This window comes from Neophocaena asiaeorientalis, unplaced genomic scaffold, assembly GCF_003031525.2.
Source record: "Neophocaena asiaeorientalis asiaeorientalis breed wild unplaced genomic scaffold, Neophocaena_asiaeorientalis_V1.1 scaffold134, whole genome shotgun sequence".
NCBI lineage: Eukaryota > Metazoa > Chordata > Mammalia > Artiodactyla > Phocoenidae > Neophocaena > Neophocaena asiaeorientalis.
The window spans coordinates 19,287,765-19,303,783 of record NW_020185339.1 but is presented as its reverse complement, the minus strand read 5'-3'; the positions used below and the strand labels follow the sequence as shown (position 1 = coordinate 19,303,783).

General features: G+C 36.8%; 1 pseudogene; it reads left to right on the top strand.

Moving 5' to 3' along the window:
• The first annotated feature begins 3,073 nt into the window (after nt 1-3,073).
• Nucleotides 3,074-3,169, top strand: LOC112394443 (uncharacterized; annotated as a pseudogene).
• Nucleotides 3,170-16,019: the final 12,850 nt, after the last annotated feature.

Sequence of the window (16,019 nt, the reverse complement as noted above, 5' to 3'; positions counted from 1 at the left end):
ATTCACCTTGTATTATTTAAGTCCTTCAAACAATGAATATCTAAAACGCACCAGGTAAAGGCTGACAGACTCAAGCAATTTGAATTTATAAGTACTGTTGCTTTGATATATTGTACTATAATTTCCTGTTTCCTATGTTGTGTAATTTTTTAGTCAGCAAATACTACCTAATTTGCTCTCTAATTATTGGGTCTAGAAATATACAATAATTAAAGTGGCTCTCTTTTCAGAGTTGTTTTCTGATAGAAAATTAGAAATTGTAAACTTAGGTAAAACTTTGAAGATGTGTATATTACTTATCTCTGTGTTAGAAACATTATAGCTAGCCAGACTTTTAGTCCTTTAAACCATACACTCAAACATGGAAGAAATAGTCATTAATCCTTACCTGTCACTGAATATGCCCTTATTTTCACATCCCACAGACTTCTAGTCTCAGTTTTCTCAGTTAAAAAAAATGCACCTCATCAAAGGTGAATTATTCAATGTTACAAATGTTTATTGAGTACCCACTTATATGAAAGCCCCTGTGCTAGATGCTTTGAAAGATGTAAAAATGAAGAGGCTCAATCGTTCCAGAGATTTACAGTCTAGAGATGACAAAAACAAATAACAAGTGTCATTCCTCCATGTTCAAGAATATAATATGTGCCAGAAGAAGTGTACAAATAAAGAGCTACAGAGGATCACTGGAGGAAGAACTAATATCTGGATAGGGGAATGGAGGGTGAGGAGGGTCAGGAAGAGTTTGAGGTGGACCTTGAGATGACCAGAAACAATGAGTAGAGTTTGGCTACAGAAAAGCCTGAGGGCAGAAGAGAAAAGGGGTGGTGAGGACATTCCAGACCAGTGGTTTTTAATCTTAACTGCATACTAGCTCACTAGGAGGATATTTAATTCTCAACACCTCTCCTGACACACACACAAGCCAACGTTAAGCACCATTATTTTATGAGGAGAGAATAGCATGTGTCCTGCATAACAAGAAGATATGAAAGGTAGATATATTCTGGGAAACTGAAGGACCCATTTTTGTTTAAACATGAGGTACATGTAAGAAAGTGATAAAAAATAATCTTGTAAAGTTAGATTGGGGTCAGATCATGCAGCAAACCTGCCTCACATCGGTACTTCTCCTGTAAGCACTTAAGACGGTTCAGAGATACAAATGTCTCCTATTTTCATCAGAGATGAAGTCAGAGTTTCATTTTTCTCTTCTCTTTGTTTTGAAGGAATTTTCCAAAGGCGGACTCAGAAATATCTTTGCCACCTTGAAGAGGGGCTACCCTTTCCTTTCTTTTTTTACACTCAATTTAATTCTCTAACATTAAGTCCTTATCCTGGCTGATAGATAAGCTTTATCTAGCTCTTTCAGTTAATTCCAGTCTAATTTACCGATCTCTCAGTGGAGTTCCTAACTTAGTTCCACAACTGCTGCCACAATAGTTATTGAGAATGTGGAAGTCTAACTTCTGTATCCTCGGAGGAAGCAGTATATCATAGTAGGAGGAACAGAAGACGTTTCTGACTGCTTCCCCATTTGGAAATTATCTCAAACAACAAGAAAAAGAAACAGAAATACAACATTTTTGCCTATACTGGGAGAAGCAAAGATAAGCAAGCTGCCTTAGCCCTCAGAACCCTAGAATGGCTCAAGAGTTGGAGGCAGTGATGCAGAGAAGGGGCTGAAAACACAGAGATTGCTTGTAAGACTGTACAGCTTGTAATGAAACTCCCAAGTTCTCATCCTCAAAGAAGCCAGGCAACTTCCCCAATCCCTGCAGGGAAACAAGTATTTGTTCTCTGGAAATACAGAGAGGTCCCAGTTGGAAGATGACCAGGCATAGATGAAAAGATGGTGAAAAGAGTTCATATTGAGCAGTAGGACCCTTCTCCTCTTTCCTCCTTTTGGCTCCAGAAAGAAGATAGAAGGAAAGCAAACAAAATTCCAAAAATGGTGACGAAAGAAAGTTCCAAGATAACAATGAACATCAAAGCTGAGAATGCAACCAATTCAGATTGTCAGGACATCAGATATGTCCAATGTTGATGTTTCCGGGGGGAAATAGAACAAATAAGTTGTCCTGAAGTTTAGGCCTGATGAAAATTATATTGAGATATATTTTATGGCAGTTTTGGAACTATGGGAAAACTTTATTCAAAGAAAAATAATGAATGAAGATAAAAAATCAAGCAATTATCAACTTCAGAAAAAAAGATGGGAAATAAAAGTATAGTCTAATGCTTGGCTCAACAGTGATCAATATTTAGGTAGTCAAAAGATGCTGACACAATTAGAGATTTAATAAGCAAAAACTGAGATACAAAATTATATAGAAAAATAGAAGGAAGGAATAAGAAGCTATGAATGAGCTAAAGTCTTTATGTTCCAAAGCAAGAAGACAACAGATGTTTACGATTAATAATCAAGCGATGGCAGTATGTGTGTATTGTATATAAATGGAGGTAAATATCAGAATAAACTTTTAAAACAGTTGGAAGTGGTGGCTTCCAGGGAGAAGAATGAGAGAAGGTAGAAAGGGGGACAACAATTTTTTATGCTATACTTTTATGCTATACTCTACAATTTTTATGCTGTACTCTGAATTTTTAACTATTTAGGTATAATACTTTGGCAAAAAGTAAATAAAGGACATGGAGGTTAACATGAACATACTGTAAAACTCAACATTCCTACTTCTAGGTACATACTCTAGAGAAACTCTCACACATTTATAAGAGGGTACGTATGCAAAATATTGACCAAAACTGAAATGTCTATCGGAAGGAAAATAACTAAAATATGGTATGTTTAAATGATAGAATATCATACAGCAAGTAAAAGCAACCCACTAATTATATATATATATATATATATATATATATACACATATTTACATAATTAGTAGATTATAAAAAACAATACTGTCAGAAAAAAAAGCAGTTGCAGTATAATTTATACAGGATGAATTCATTTAAGTGAAGTCTAAAACATAAAACAATACTCTAAATTTTATCTGAATATATTTTTACGTGTGTAAAGGCATAAAATTTGAATGAAAAGACACATCGAGCGCTTGCTTCAGCAGCACATATATTAAAATTGGAACAATACAGAGAAGATTAGCCTGGCTAAGTTGCTAGAGATGTTGAAGCCACCAAATTTTTTGTGATATACAAACAAGCAGGAAGTGGGCAGATGAATTCACCTACCTGCATCCTTACCTCATTTTAACCTCTATTAGAACCACAAGAGTGAAGGAAAGAAACCTTGCCTTGTGTCTTTTACCTTGCCTTGTGTGTTCTAGACCTGCTAAGTGTTGCCATGAAAAGACCCTAGATGAAGATAAATGTAAAGCAAGACTGCCCCGGAGCAGACACAGCAGAGTTTCAAGACCCAGGACCTAGACATTAGGCTTAGATGATGTGGCTTCCTTAAAAACAGAATTTTCACCTTGAGTAAGTTACTTCTAGATACTGACATATGTGGGGATTTTTTATTTGTTGTTGTTTTTTAAGCCCACAATACTATGCTTTTCTGGCATTTCAGTTGCTAGAGGTATTGAGGCCACCAAAATTTTTGTGATACACAAACAAGCAGAAGTGGGCATCTGAATTCACCTACCTGCATCCTTACCTCATTTATATCCTTAGCACTGCTTATTAACTGCTTTTGTGGTACACCAACATAAAAGCTTTGAACCAAGTCCAAGTTGTGATTTTCACCTATCTTCAAACTAAAATTAAAGCTTTGTGTTCCAGTCTAAGATACAGAGAAATAAATATAGAGAGACATTTAAAACAAGAAAGAAAGAAAAGACACGTTGAATTTATAGGGAAAGGGGAAGGAAATGGGACTAGATTGGGGGGACAAAGACTCCAACTTATCTTTAATGTTTTAGTCACTATATTATAAAAAGATAAAGCAATTATGACAAAATGTTAACTATTGAGGATTCTTTATGGTCATTTTCTACTGTATGTTTTATTACTTTGTGTAATTTCCTATATTTTTAAAATATTTCAAATTTTAAAATTTAATTGCACAAATTTTAAAATTTAACAGCACACACACCTAGCCTAATACATGTATAAGATTAAAAAGCAAAGTCTTCTTAGTCCAAGGAAACACAGTACTTTGATCGGAGTAAAGTTCACATAGATTGAAATTCACATACCTTATGTGAACGTAATCTGTAATAACCAACCACCTTGTAAAACTCTAATCAAAAACCTATTATTTAAAAATAAGCACATTTCTTCCCCAAAGCTAGATTCACTTAAAAGTCTTTTTAAATGAGTCACTGACCTGAAAAGTAGATAATAAATATGTTTTACATAAAATTGTGTTGAAAACTACAGGCAAAATTATTGATTTTAAGCTGTTATTAAGATTTTTAAATATTAAGATACTCAAGATATTAAGAAAATGAAAACACCCTTAGTTATGAAAGATTTACATAGTAAGAGGATATTATATAGGACATATCCAGGATATCAATTTTCCATTACGTATTCTCATATAGAGACTACATTTGAATGCCAAGCTTCTCCACTTAGTAATAACGCTGATAAAGGAAGCCTGGCAGGAAAATGCTTTAGTACTTATGATACTGGACCTGCAATGTAGCACTAGCAAATTTGGCTTTAACAACTGCCTAATTATATATTTATAGATGCATATCATGTACCTTTAGGCTGTAATCGAGCCCCATAGCCGTTTCAGTTTATCAAGTAAATGAGGTAATTTTTATAAAACATTATGCAGTCGATTAAACCAAGCAACAATATATACTCATGATTATTTGTAAAGGTTATCACTTATGGACTGATTTTTTGTTTTATTGTGTGGTTAAATGCCAGGGACTAGAACCAGCAAAAACTAACTACATGGTATAAACCCAGAAAACTAAGATGATGGCTCAGTAGCAATCTTCTCTTAATGATTACAGCTATTAGTTAACATTCATTGCACACTGGCATCATTCTTCTCATTTTATAAAATATCCCTGTCTTTTCAAAGGACCAGATTTTGGCTTTTTTTGATCCTTCTTTTTGTTTCTATTTTCTATTTTGTTAATTTCTGTGACTTATTCTGTTGTACTTTTTCAATATTTTAAAATGAAATTTTAGCTCACTAGTTTTCATTTTTTTCTTATTTATGCATTTAGACCTTACATGTCACTCTTGGTTCTGTTTTACCACCAGACTATTCTCACTGTTATTCCTCTATAAATGTTATATAATTTCCAATTTGATTTATTTTAGCCATGAACAATTTAGTTTTCAAACACATAGTATTTGGGGCCATCTTTTTCTTTAGATTTCTGATTTTGTTCAGAAAAGGAGCTCTTTATGACATGGATTGTTTGATATTTTTTGAAATCTTCTTTATGGCTTTGTACTGCTTGATTTTTGTAAACGTTTTACCCATGTTTGAAATAATCTTTATTCTCTAAATGTTGGCCAGAAGGGTCTATATATGATTATTAGATCAAGCGTATTGCTTATGTTGTCCTAATATTCTCTATCTTTACTGATTTTTGCTTGATCCATCAGCTTTTTAAAAAATATTTATTTTGACTGTGCTGGGTCTTAGTTGCGGCATTTGGGATCTTTTAAAAGAGTTTCTCAATTTCTACTTACAATTCTTTTTTTTTTTTCTACTTACAATTCTTTAGACTTTCTGCTTTATATGTTTTGAGGTCATGCCTCTAGGTACGAAAAGATTAAAGATGCTACATTTTCCTTATAAACTGTTATTTTTATCATTAAATAGTGACTTTTTTCTAATAAGTTATTTTCTTTTTTGCCTCATAGTCTATATTGATAGAAATTTGATTGATAATAGATGGTAAGTCAACTAAAAATAGGTTTTGATCTACCAGCAAAACCAACTTTCTTTGGTATTCTCCTGGCATATTATTTTCGATCATTTCATGTTCACCATTTCTGTATGTCTTCATGTTTTTGGTACCTCATAAATTGCTTAAGGCTGTTTTATTTTTTAAATAGGTATAAAACCTCTGGTTTTTAACAAATCCAATCACTCATATTTACTGTGATTATATTTGGCCTTATTTCTACTATCATAAATATGTTATGCTTTCTATATGCTATGCCTTCAATTGCTGCTTCTTTTAGTTTTTTCCTATTTGCTATTGTTTCTGCTGTCATTGCTGTTTCCCTTCTAGTGGATTGGCTTAATTTACTGTCTTCTTTTTTTTTTCCTTTTTGTAACAGTTACCCTTAAATTTTTAACATACTTTCTTAAAACGGTCTAAAGTTCATTGATACTGCTACACTTAGACCATTTATTGTATTTGTTAAAATTATTTCCTTTAAACTTTGTTTTAATTTTTAATTGTAAAATATGCAAAACAAAATTACTGTCACAACCATTTTTAAGTGTACAATTCAGTAGTGTTAATTATATTCACATTGTTATGCACCCAATCTCCAGAACTCTTTTCACCTTGCAAAACTGAAATTTTATACCCATTAAACAACAGCCCCCCCCATTCCTCTCTTTCCCCAGCCCTTTATAACCACCATTACATTTTCTGTCTCTATGAATTTGACTACTCCAGGGACCTTGTGTAAATGGAATCCTATAGTATTTATTTTCTGTGACTGGCTTATTTCACTCAGCATGTCCTCAAAAGTCATTCATACAGGGATCCCCTGGTGGCGCAGTGGTTGAGAGTCCACCTGCCTAATGCAGGGGACACGGGTTCGTGCCCCAGTCTGGGATGATCCCACATGCCGCGGAGTGGCTGGGCCTGTGAGCCATGGCCGCTGAGCCTGCGCGTCTGGAGCCTGTGCTCCACAACGGGAGAGGCCACAACAGTGAGAGGCCCACGTACCACACACACACACACAAAGTCATTCATACAACAACTTTTTTTTTAATATTTAATTTAATTTTACTTTTGGCTGCATTGGGTCTTCGTTGAGGTGCGCGGGCTTTCTCTAGTTGCGGCGAGCAGGGGCTACTCTTCGTTGCGGTGCACAAGCTTCTCCTTGTGGTGGCTTCTCTTGTTGCAGATCACAGGCTCTAGGGGCACTGGCTTCAGTAGTTGTGGCATGTGGGCTCAGTAGTTGTGACTCATAGGCTCTAGAGCACAGGCTCAGTAGTTGTGGTGCATGGGCTTAGTTGTTCCGCGGCATGTGGGATCTTCCCGGACCAGAGATCAAACCTGTGTCCCCTGGATTGGCAGGAGGATTCTTATCCACTGTACCACCAGGGAAGTCCACACGACTACTTTTTAAAACACCCCTCCTTCAAAATCAGTCTAATCAATGGTTATGTGTATTTATTTTCTCATTCATAATGGCTTCTTACATTCATTTCTAAATTCAATTTTCATCTTCCTGAAGTACATTGTGTGAGAAGCTGTGAGAAGGTCAGTATGCTGTAAACTCAATCTTTTCCTAAAAATCTCTTTCCCTTCATCTTGAATAATTTAACTGCATACAGAATTTTAAGCTGATAGTAATTTTCCCCTCAGCTCTTTGAAGATATTTTCCCAATGTCTTGCATACACTGTAGCTGATGAGAAGTTTTCTACCTAAATGGCATTTCTTTAATAGGGAACTGTCTTTTCTCTTAGTATTTAAGATTTTCTCTGAGATTCATATTTTTATGCTCATGAAAATGGGTCTAGGTATTTATAGGTATGAATATATATGTATGGATTTATTTTTATTTTTCTTATCAAACTCATTTTAATTTCTGTACATATAGGTATGTGTTTGTGTATCTTTAGAGAGAGAAAGAGTGTGTGTGTGTGTGTGTGTGTGTATGTGTGTGTGTGTGTAGAGAAAGAGAGAGTTGTTTTTGTTTAGTTTTACTTGCATCAAGTTCATTTTAATTTTTGAATCTGAAGACTTTATTTTTTATTCTGGAAAAAAATCATAGGCATTTTCTGTTTGAATATTGCTTATTTTTCATTCTGGAACTCCTATTAGACATATGTCAGGTTTTATCCATTCTCCATTAAATTATTGTTCTTTCATGTTTTCCATACTTTATCTCTCTATTCTGCATTCTGGTAATACAGTAGATAGAAGATTTTTCAGCAAATGGTCACTCCCTTTCCCTTGCCCCACAGGAGGAATACACTTCTCTACTACTGATGTGGGGTTGCGTAGTTGGGCTTGTTTCTTGGTCCCTTGCTTTTTGCATGAGAACAGGGCTAGTTTCTGGCTTGAGAAAGATGAGATATGTGTGAAGCAGACTTAGACCCAACTTGCAGCTTAGAGACCAGTTGAGTCCTGCCAAGATCAGCCAAACTCCATCCAACCCACAAATGTATAAAAAATATATGTAGATTATTGTGTGATACTAGGATTTGGAGTGTTTTGAAAGGCAGAAAAATTTGACTGATACAGAATTTGGTATTTAAAGTGCTGCTGTAACAAAAACCTAAGTTGTGCAGCACTGGCCTTGGGAATGGGCAGCAGGCAATGATGTACTTGTCAAAGGAGAGTGGAAAAATGACAGCAGTGTTATGTAGTGGAAAAACGTTTGGGAAAATTGTCACCTGCAATAACATGGAAGGCAGAACATGTACTTAATAAACTTGTGAAATTAGGTGAGATGATTTCAAAGCAGAATGTTAAAAAGTGGGCTGCTGCTAGCTGTACTTAAAAAGGCATAATAAAGAGATGAACTCAAAAAGACCTGCCTGAATTATAGTTGAGAAAAAATACACAGTCCAGAAATTCTGAAACTTGCAGGGTTAGAAATGAAACTGTTTATCACCAAATTCCAACTTCAGAGAAAAAGCAAGTCTAGGCTACTACCAGTAATACTTGACCTCAGGGTAAAGACAAAATCAAGGGTGTAACTGCAACATACTTTGTTAAAACCTCAGAAAAGATAAAGGTGGTATTGCAGGTCAAACTGCCATGAAAGTCAGCTCTGACATGGAGATTAGCCTGCAAAGAAGTGTTCTCAGGGTCAAAACCTGTGGAAGAAAGGAAGCAAGCAAGATTGAGCAGAGAAAGAAATTGGGCTATAATGCATTTACAAAAAGACTTCAATCCACTGAAAGTAAATGGCTCCTCTGAGTTGTTCCAAACTGAGGCATTGAGGCCACACCTTTATAACCGCATATCAACTAGTCATTACACACTAGATGCCCCCTGGAATGGAGCATCTCCTAGGAATGGTGGCCTGTTGTTTGATATATTATAAAAGATCCTATGCCATGAGATCAAACCCTCTGTAAGCCCTTTGATGGTAGAGATGGTGGAGATATTGCTGGCAGGAAAGGAAAATTCATGCATGTAATATCAGTTGTAATCAAGATGAGTCATTGCCTTTTCCAGAATCAGGGTCCAAGGTACTTAACTTGCCACCATTTGTTTCTCCTCTAGGGATGATTCCATATTACAGGCTCAGCATTGGTCTCTGTTCCCAGCAAGTTGGACATTTGGCAGCAGTAACAGCTAGCTCAGTCTTGATAAATAGGAACTGTGCTGTGGGCCCCTTGTATAGCCACCATCCCTGCCCCTGTGCTTATGACATTCATGTGCTCATTGTTCCACCTCTGGGGATAGAGGCTATTTGATGCCAACAGTTGTAGTCATTCAGTCAATTTGTTCAATACTTCCTCTGTGGTGTATGCTTTATGGTTGGTGCTCACATGTAATACAAAACTCTTGACACTTTTGCCCATCTCCTTAGGTCCATCCATATAACTTTTCCTCAGGCTTCCTGGCCCTCAGTCTAACAATAGTTCTCTTTGCAGGCCCCTGAACAAACTTGTCTTTCCATGCAAAGTCGATGACCAGGTATACCACCCAAAGTTCTGATCATTGGGAGAATTTCTCTGCTTTCTTTTAAGCCCACCCAAGAAAGGATCTGTAGTGCAGACATGATCCTTTTCTTGGCTTTGACCCACATACTGAGCTAAGTCATTCATAAATAAACCTCAACTTCTTCCTTTTATCATCAACTAATCATTAGGTATCAATCATGCAGCCACAGAGATGAACTTAAGTAGACAGTGTCTACTACAGATGTTATCTACTAAATCTTTTCACCTGGATAAAAGGGATCTAAAGAAATAAAGGATATGGTCCCAGAAAACCTTGACGGTACCCAAAATATCTGTAATTAAGTCTATAAAGTAGGATGACCATATCTCAAAGAGAATTGTGGAGCATTTTGGTATGTAGCATTGAGTGGAATCAATACATAGAAAATCCATGACTGTTTTTGAAAGCTAGTCTAGCCAAAGCACCACAGGCCTGAGCTAAAAGAAACTGAGACTTTTCAAATGTAAAAAGAACTTTGGGCCCCAACTTTCTATAGGCAGGGACCAGACCATGACATCTTCTTAGCTACAAAGAAAAGCCCTCTTCAGAAGAGGCTAAGGAGGATGATTTAAAAAAATAAAGATCCTTCCTTGCCACAAGAGGACACAGCAAAGAGCCATGAAGAAGCACAGATGGGACTAGGACTAGAGACGGAACTCTAGTTCCAAGAGACGGAACTAGGACTTCATCAAGGAACATCCCAGACCCCCAAGGTGGAGGTACTTGGAAATACTTGTCTAGCAAGATTTCAAAATTGGTATGAGCCAGTGACTCCTATCTGTATCTCATTCTTCTCCTTTTCAAATGTAAGTGTCTATTATAGTTATCCTGTCCTTGTTCCACCATCATATGTTGAATGTATGAGAGCAGATACCTTATCCTTTAAGTTTCTAGGTCTTTGAATCACAAAGAGATACTCTAAAACTTCTATAAATCATGTGATCCTAAACTTTAAATCTGATGTCATGACTGAATGAGACTTTTGGGGTGTCTTGAAATGGAAGTGAGTGTATTTTACATATAGTTGGTGAATAAAAATTTGTGACTGAAAAAGTAGGCTGTAGTAGATTAGATTTAAAACATTGTTCAACAAATAGTCATTCTTTTCCTTCCTCCTCTGGAGAGGAGTATATTTTGCCCCTATTTAATTTTGGGCTTGGCCATTTAATGTCCTTTGGCCAATTGAATGTTAATGGACCTGACAGGACCAGAGGCTTGCAATGTGCTTATATGACTGAGCTTTCTCTCTTGCATTCCAGCTTTTCACATCAGAAGGATATGCCTCAGGTACACTGATCTTTATGATAACAGAAATGTAGGGCATACTTGGACCCAACTTGCAGCTTACAGCCAAGGTCAGCTGAGTCTAAACTAGATTTGTCAAGCCTTAGTAACAATAGGTGTAAGAAATAAATGAAAGCTTATATTCCCTGCATGCTACCAAGTATATAGGTGGGTGGTTGCACAGCAAAAGCCAAGTAGTACAGGGAAATTTTCTCAGATCAAGAATTTAATTTATGTAGGGGAAAAAAAATTACGTAGGGGTAGGGGATTAAGAGATACAAACTACTATGTATAAAATAAATAAGCAATAAGGATATATTGTACAGCACAGGGACATATAGCCATTATTTTATAATAACTTTAAATGGAGCATAACCTATAAAAATAGTGAATCAATATGTTGTACACCTGAAACTAATATAATATCATAAATCAACCATACTTCAATAAAAAATAAAATAAATTTTAAAAGGATTCAATTTATGAATTGTTTCTTCATTTGCATCTTAGTTGTAATTTAACCTTTTGCTATGACCAGAATGTGGTGCCCAAGCCAAAGTCATATTTTGAAGCCCTAACCCCCAGCACCATGGAATTTGGAGGTAGGTCCTTTGGAGGGCAATTAGGATTACATTAGGTTATGAGGGTGGGGTCCTCATGATTGGATTGGTGCCCTTATAAAAAGAGGAGGAAACATGAGATGGCTCTCTCTCCCTGATTAACTGCTTGAATTGAATCATCAGTCTTCACCTGTCTTTGGACTGGGACTTGCACCATCTGCACCTTCTGCAGGTTCTTGGGTCTTCAGACTCAGACTGGAATTTATATCACTGGCATTCTTAGCCCTCCAGCTTCCAGATGACAGATCATAGGACTTCTCAACTTCTATAACTGCATAAGCCAATAAAGAAATAAATGAATTTATGTATACGTATATCCTATATATATGTATATGTATATCTTATATATGTGTGTGTATCCTATTGGTTCTGTTTCTCTGAAGAATCCTAACTAATAAAGAAATTGGTATTAAGACGTAGGATGAGGGGCTTCCCTGGTGGCGCAGTGGTTGAGAGTCCGCCTGCCGATGCAGGGGACACGGGTTTGTGCCCCGGTCTGGGAAGATCACACATGCTGCAGGGCGGCTGGGCCCGTGAGACATGGCCGCTGAACCTGTGCGTCCGGAGCCTGTGCTTCGCAATGGGGGCCCAAAAGGGGGGGGGCCATGTTACTGCAAAAAAAAAAAAAAAAAAAGAAGTAGGATGCTGCTGTAACAAATATCTAAAAATGTGGAAGTACCTTTGGAATTGGGTAATGGGTAGAGGATGGAAGAATTTTGAAATGCATGGTAGAAAAATCTCATACTGTCATGAAGAGACTGCTAAAGGTGATGCTGGTGAGAGCTCAGAAAGAAAAGAGGAAAACTAGAGAGAAAGCCTCCATCTTCTTAGAGAATACATAAATAAATCATGAATAAAATGCTGGTAGAAATGTGGATGGTAAAAGGCCATTCTGATGAGGTTTCAGATGGAAATGAGGAACAGATCATTGGAAACTGGAGGAAAGGCTATCCTCATTATACAGTGGCAGAGAATTTGGCTAACTTGTGTTTGCATTCTAGTGTGTTGTAGAAGGTAGAACTTGCAAATGATAAAACTGGGTATTCAGCTGAGGAGATTTCCCAAAAAAATGTGAAGGAGTAGCTTGGTTCCTTCTGACTGCATATAGTGAAATATAAGAAAAGAGATTTGAATTGAATACAGAATTACTGAGCAAAAAGGAACTAGAACTTAAATATTTGGAAACTTCTCAGCCTGTCCATAAAAAAAATGAGAAAGTGTGTTCAGAAGAGAATGCTAAGGGTATGGCTGACTGACCATTCAATTAGGAGTTTAACATGGGTGTGAATCACAGATCTAATCAACCATCCCAGCAGCAGCACTGCTGAGTTGAACTGAAAGTAATGGAGAGGGGACAAAATGAAGGAAGGCTGTCAGACTTCTTAGACCCTACAGGACCTCAACCATAGTGCTATTAGGCTGTGAACACGTGTTATTCTTCATGATAAGGGAAGAATGGCCCTGAGGGGGAGATCAGCTCAGTGCTTTGTGACCACCTAGAGGGGTGGGATAGGGAGGGAGGGCAGGAGGGAGATGCAAGAGGGAAGAGATATGGGGACATATGTATATGTATAACTGACTCACTTTGTTATAAAGCAGAAACTAACACACCATTGTAAAGCAATTATACTCCAATAAAGATGTAAAAAAAAAAAAATAAGAATGGCCCTAAGGGTGATTCAGAGATCTTCAGGGCCACCACCTCACTTTCAACAGGCCAGACAGCCACGGAGGGAAGCTATGGGGTGGGACTGCCTGGAGCTGTGGGGGCATGATGCCCACTGGAAGAACTGTGGTGTAGACTGCGTGTTCCCACTGAGCCATGGGGATGGTATTGGCCACTCCAGGAGATTTGGAGGGCAGAGCATCCAACCAGGACTATTCTCTCACCTTAAGATCCAATGAACTCCAATAAAAATTAATTTTAAAAAAACTTAATTAAACTAAAACTTAAATAAACGCTTAATTAATTTTTACACTAAAAAAAAAAATCCAATGGGATTTGCCTTGCTAGAGTTTAACTTGCTTGGGGCCCAGCATCCATTCCTTCTCTCCCATTTCTCCCATTTAGAATGGAAATGTCTATCCTATGCCTGTTTCACATTGAATTTCAGAAGTGCAGAACTGCTTGGTTTCACATGTTCACTCACAGCTGGAGAGGAATTTTTGCCTCAAGATGAATCATAGCTCGAGTCTCACCCATATGTAATTTAGATGGACTTTAGAATTGATGCTGGAAAGAGTCAAGAGTTTTGGCGTTATTCAGGTAGACTGAATGTATTTTGCCTGTGAGAAGGATATAAATTTGGGAAAGCCAGTGGCAGAATACTATGGACTGAAATGTTTTTGTGTACCACTGGCTCCCAAATTCACATATTGAAGCTCCAATCCCCAGTGTGATGGTATTTGAAAGTAGGACCTTTAGGAAGTGATTATAGTTAGATTAGGTCATAAAGGTGGGGCCTCATGTAGGGATTAAAGCCCTTATAAAAAGAGGAGACAGGACATCTACTCCAATTTATGGAAAAGGTGGTAACTCTAACTCCCACTAACATCTCCAATTTTCAGCCACCAGAAAGGAAGAACACAAACGGAGGAGTGATAAACATGATCCTTCCTTTTAAGAGCATGAATAAGAAGTTTCACATATCACTTCTGCTCACATTCTATTGACCACAACCTAGAACATGACCACATGTATTAGCAAGGGAGATTAATAGACCATGGTGTGACACCATGTTCATAAATTGAGAGACAATATTGCTAAGATGACATTACTTCCCAAACTGATCTACAGATCCCAAGCAATCTTTATCAAAATCCCAGCTGACTTCTTTACAAAAATTGAGAAGCTAATTCTAGTATTATTAAGGCATTTCAAGAATCTCAGAATAGCCAAAACAATCCTGAGAGAGAAGAACAAGGTTGGTGAACTCACACTTCTCGATTTCACATCATATTGCAAAGCTAGATTAATCAATGCATTGTGATACTGCCATAAGGATAAATACAGAGATGAATAAAATGGAGAGTCTCCCTAGTTGTCATTAGTTAATTTTCAAAGAGGGTGCCAAGACAATTAAATGGGGGAAGGAATAGTATTTTTAACTAGTAGTGCTGGAATTTCCACATACAAAAGAAATAAATTGGACCCTTACCTCACACCACATACAAAAATTAACTCACAATGGATCAAAGACTAAATGTAAGATCCAAAGCTATAAGACTCTGAGAAGAAAATATAGGTATAAATCTTTAGGACCTCAGATTAAGCAATGTCTTAGAACACCAAAAGAACAAGCAAAAAAAGAATAAACAGATAAAATTGGACATGAAATTTAAAACCTTTTGCTTCAAAGGACACCAACAAAAAAGTGAAAAGATAACCCACACAATGGGAGAAAATTTTTGGACATCATCTATCTGATAAAGGTCTAGGATCTAAAATATTTACAGAACACATAACTCAGTAATTTAAAAATCCAATTATAAAATGGGCAAAGAATGTGGATAGACATTTATCCAAAGAAGATATACAAAGGGCCAATAAGCAAATGAAAAGATGCTCAATATCATTAGCCATCAGGAAAATGCAAATCAAAACCACAATGAGATATCACTTTACACACACTAGGATGCCTATAGTCAAAAAGACAGATAATAACAAGGACTGCTGAGGATGTGCAGAAATTGGGACCCTCATAGACTGCTGGTGGCAATGTAAAATGCTGCAGCCACTTTGGAAAACAGTCTGATAGTTCTTCAAATGATTAGACATAGAGTGACCATTTGACCCAGCAATCCCACTCCTAGGTACATACCCAAGAGAAGTGGAAATATGCACACAAACAATTGCATGTGATGTTCACAGCAACATTATTCATAGTAGTCCAAAAATGGAAACCTTTCAAATGTCCATCAACTATGAGTGGATTAAATTAAGTGTGGTATATCCATACAATGGAATTATTATTATTCAATAAAAAGAAATGACATACTGATACGTGCTACATAGATGAACCTTGAAAACATTATGCAAAATCAAAGAGGCCAGTCACAAGGGAGCATATATTGTATGATTCTACTTAAATGAAATGTCAAAATAGGCAAATCTATAGAGACAGAAAATAGATTCATGGTTGCTTGGGGCTGAAGGGCTGAAGGGATTGGGGTGACAGCTACGGGATGTGGGGTTTGGGGAAGGTAATGACGATATTCTAATATTGGGGCGATGGATGCACAATTCTGTGAATGTACTAAAAGACATTAGATTGCACGCTTTAAAGG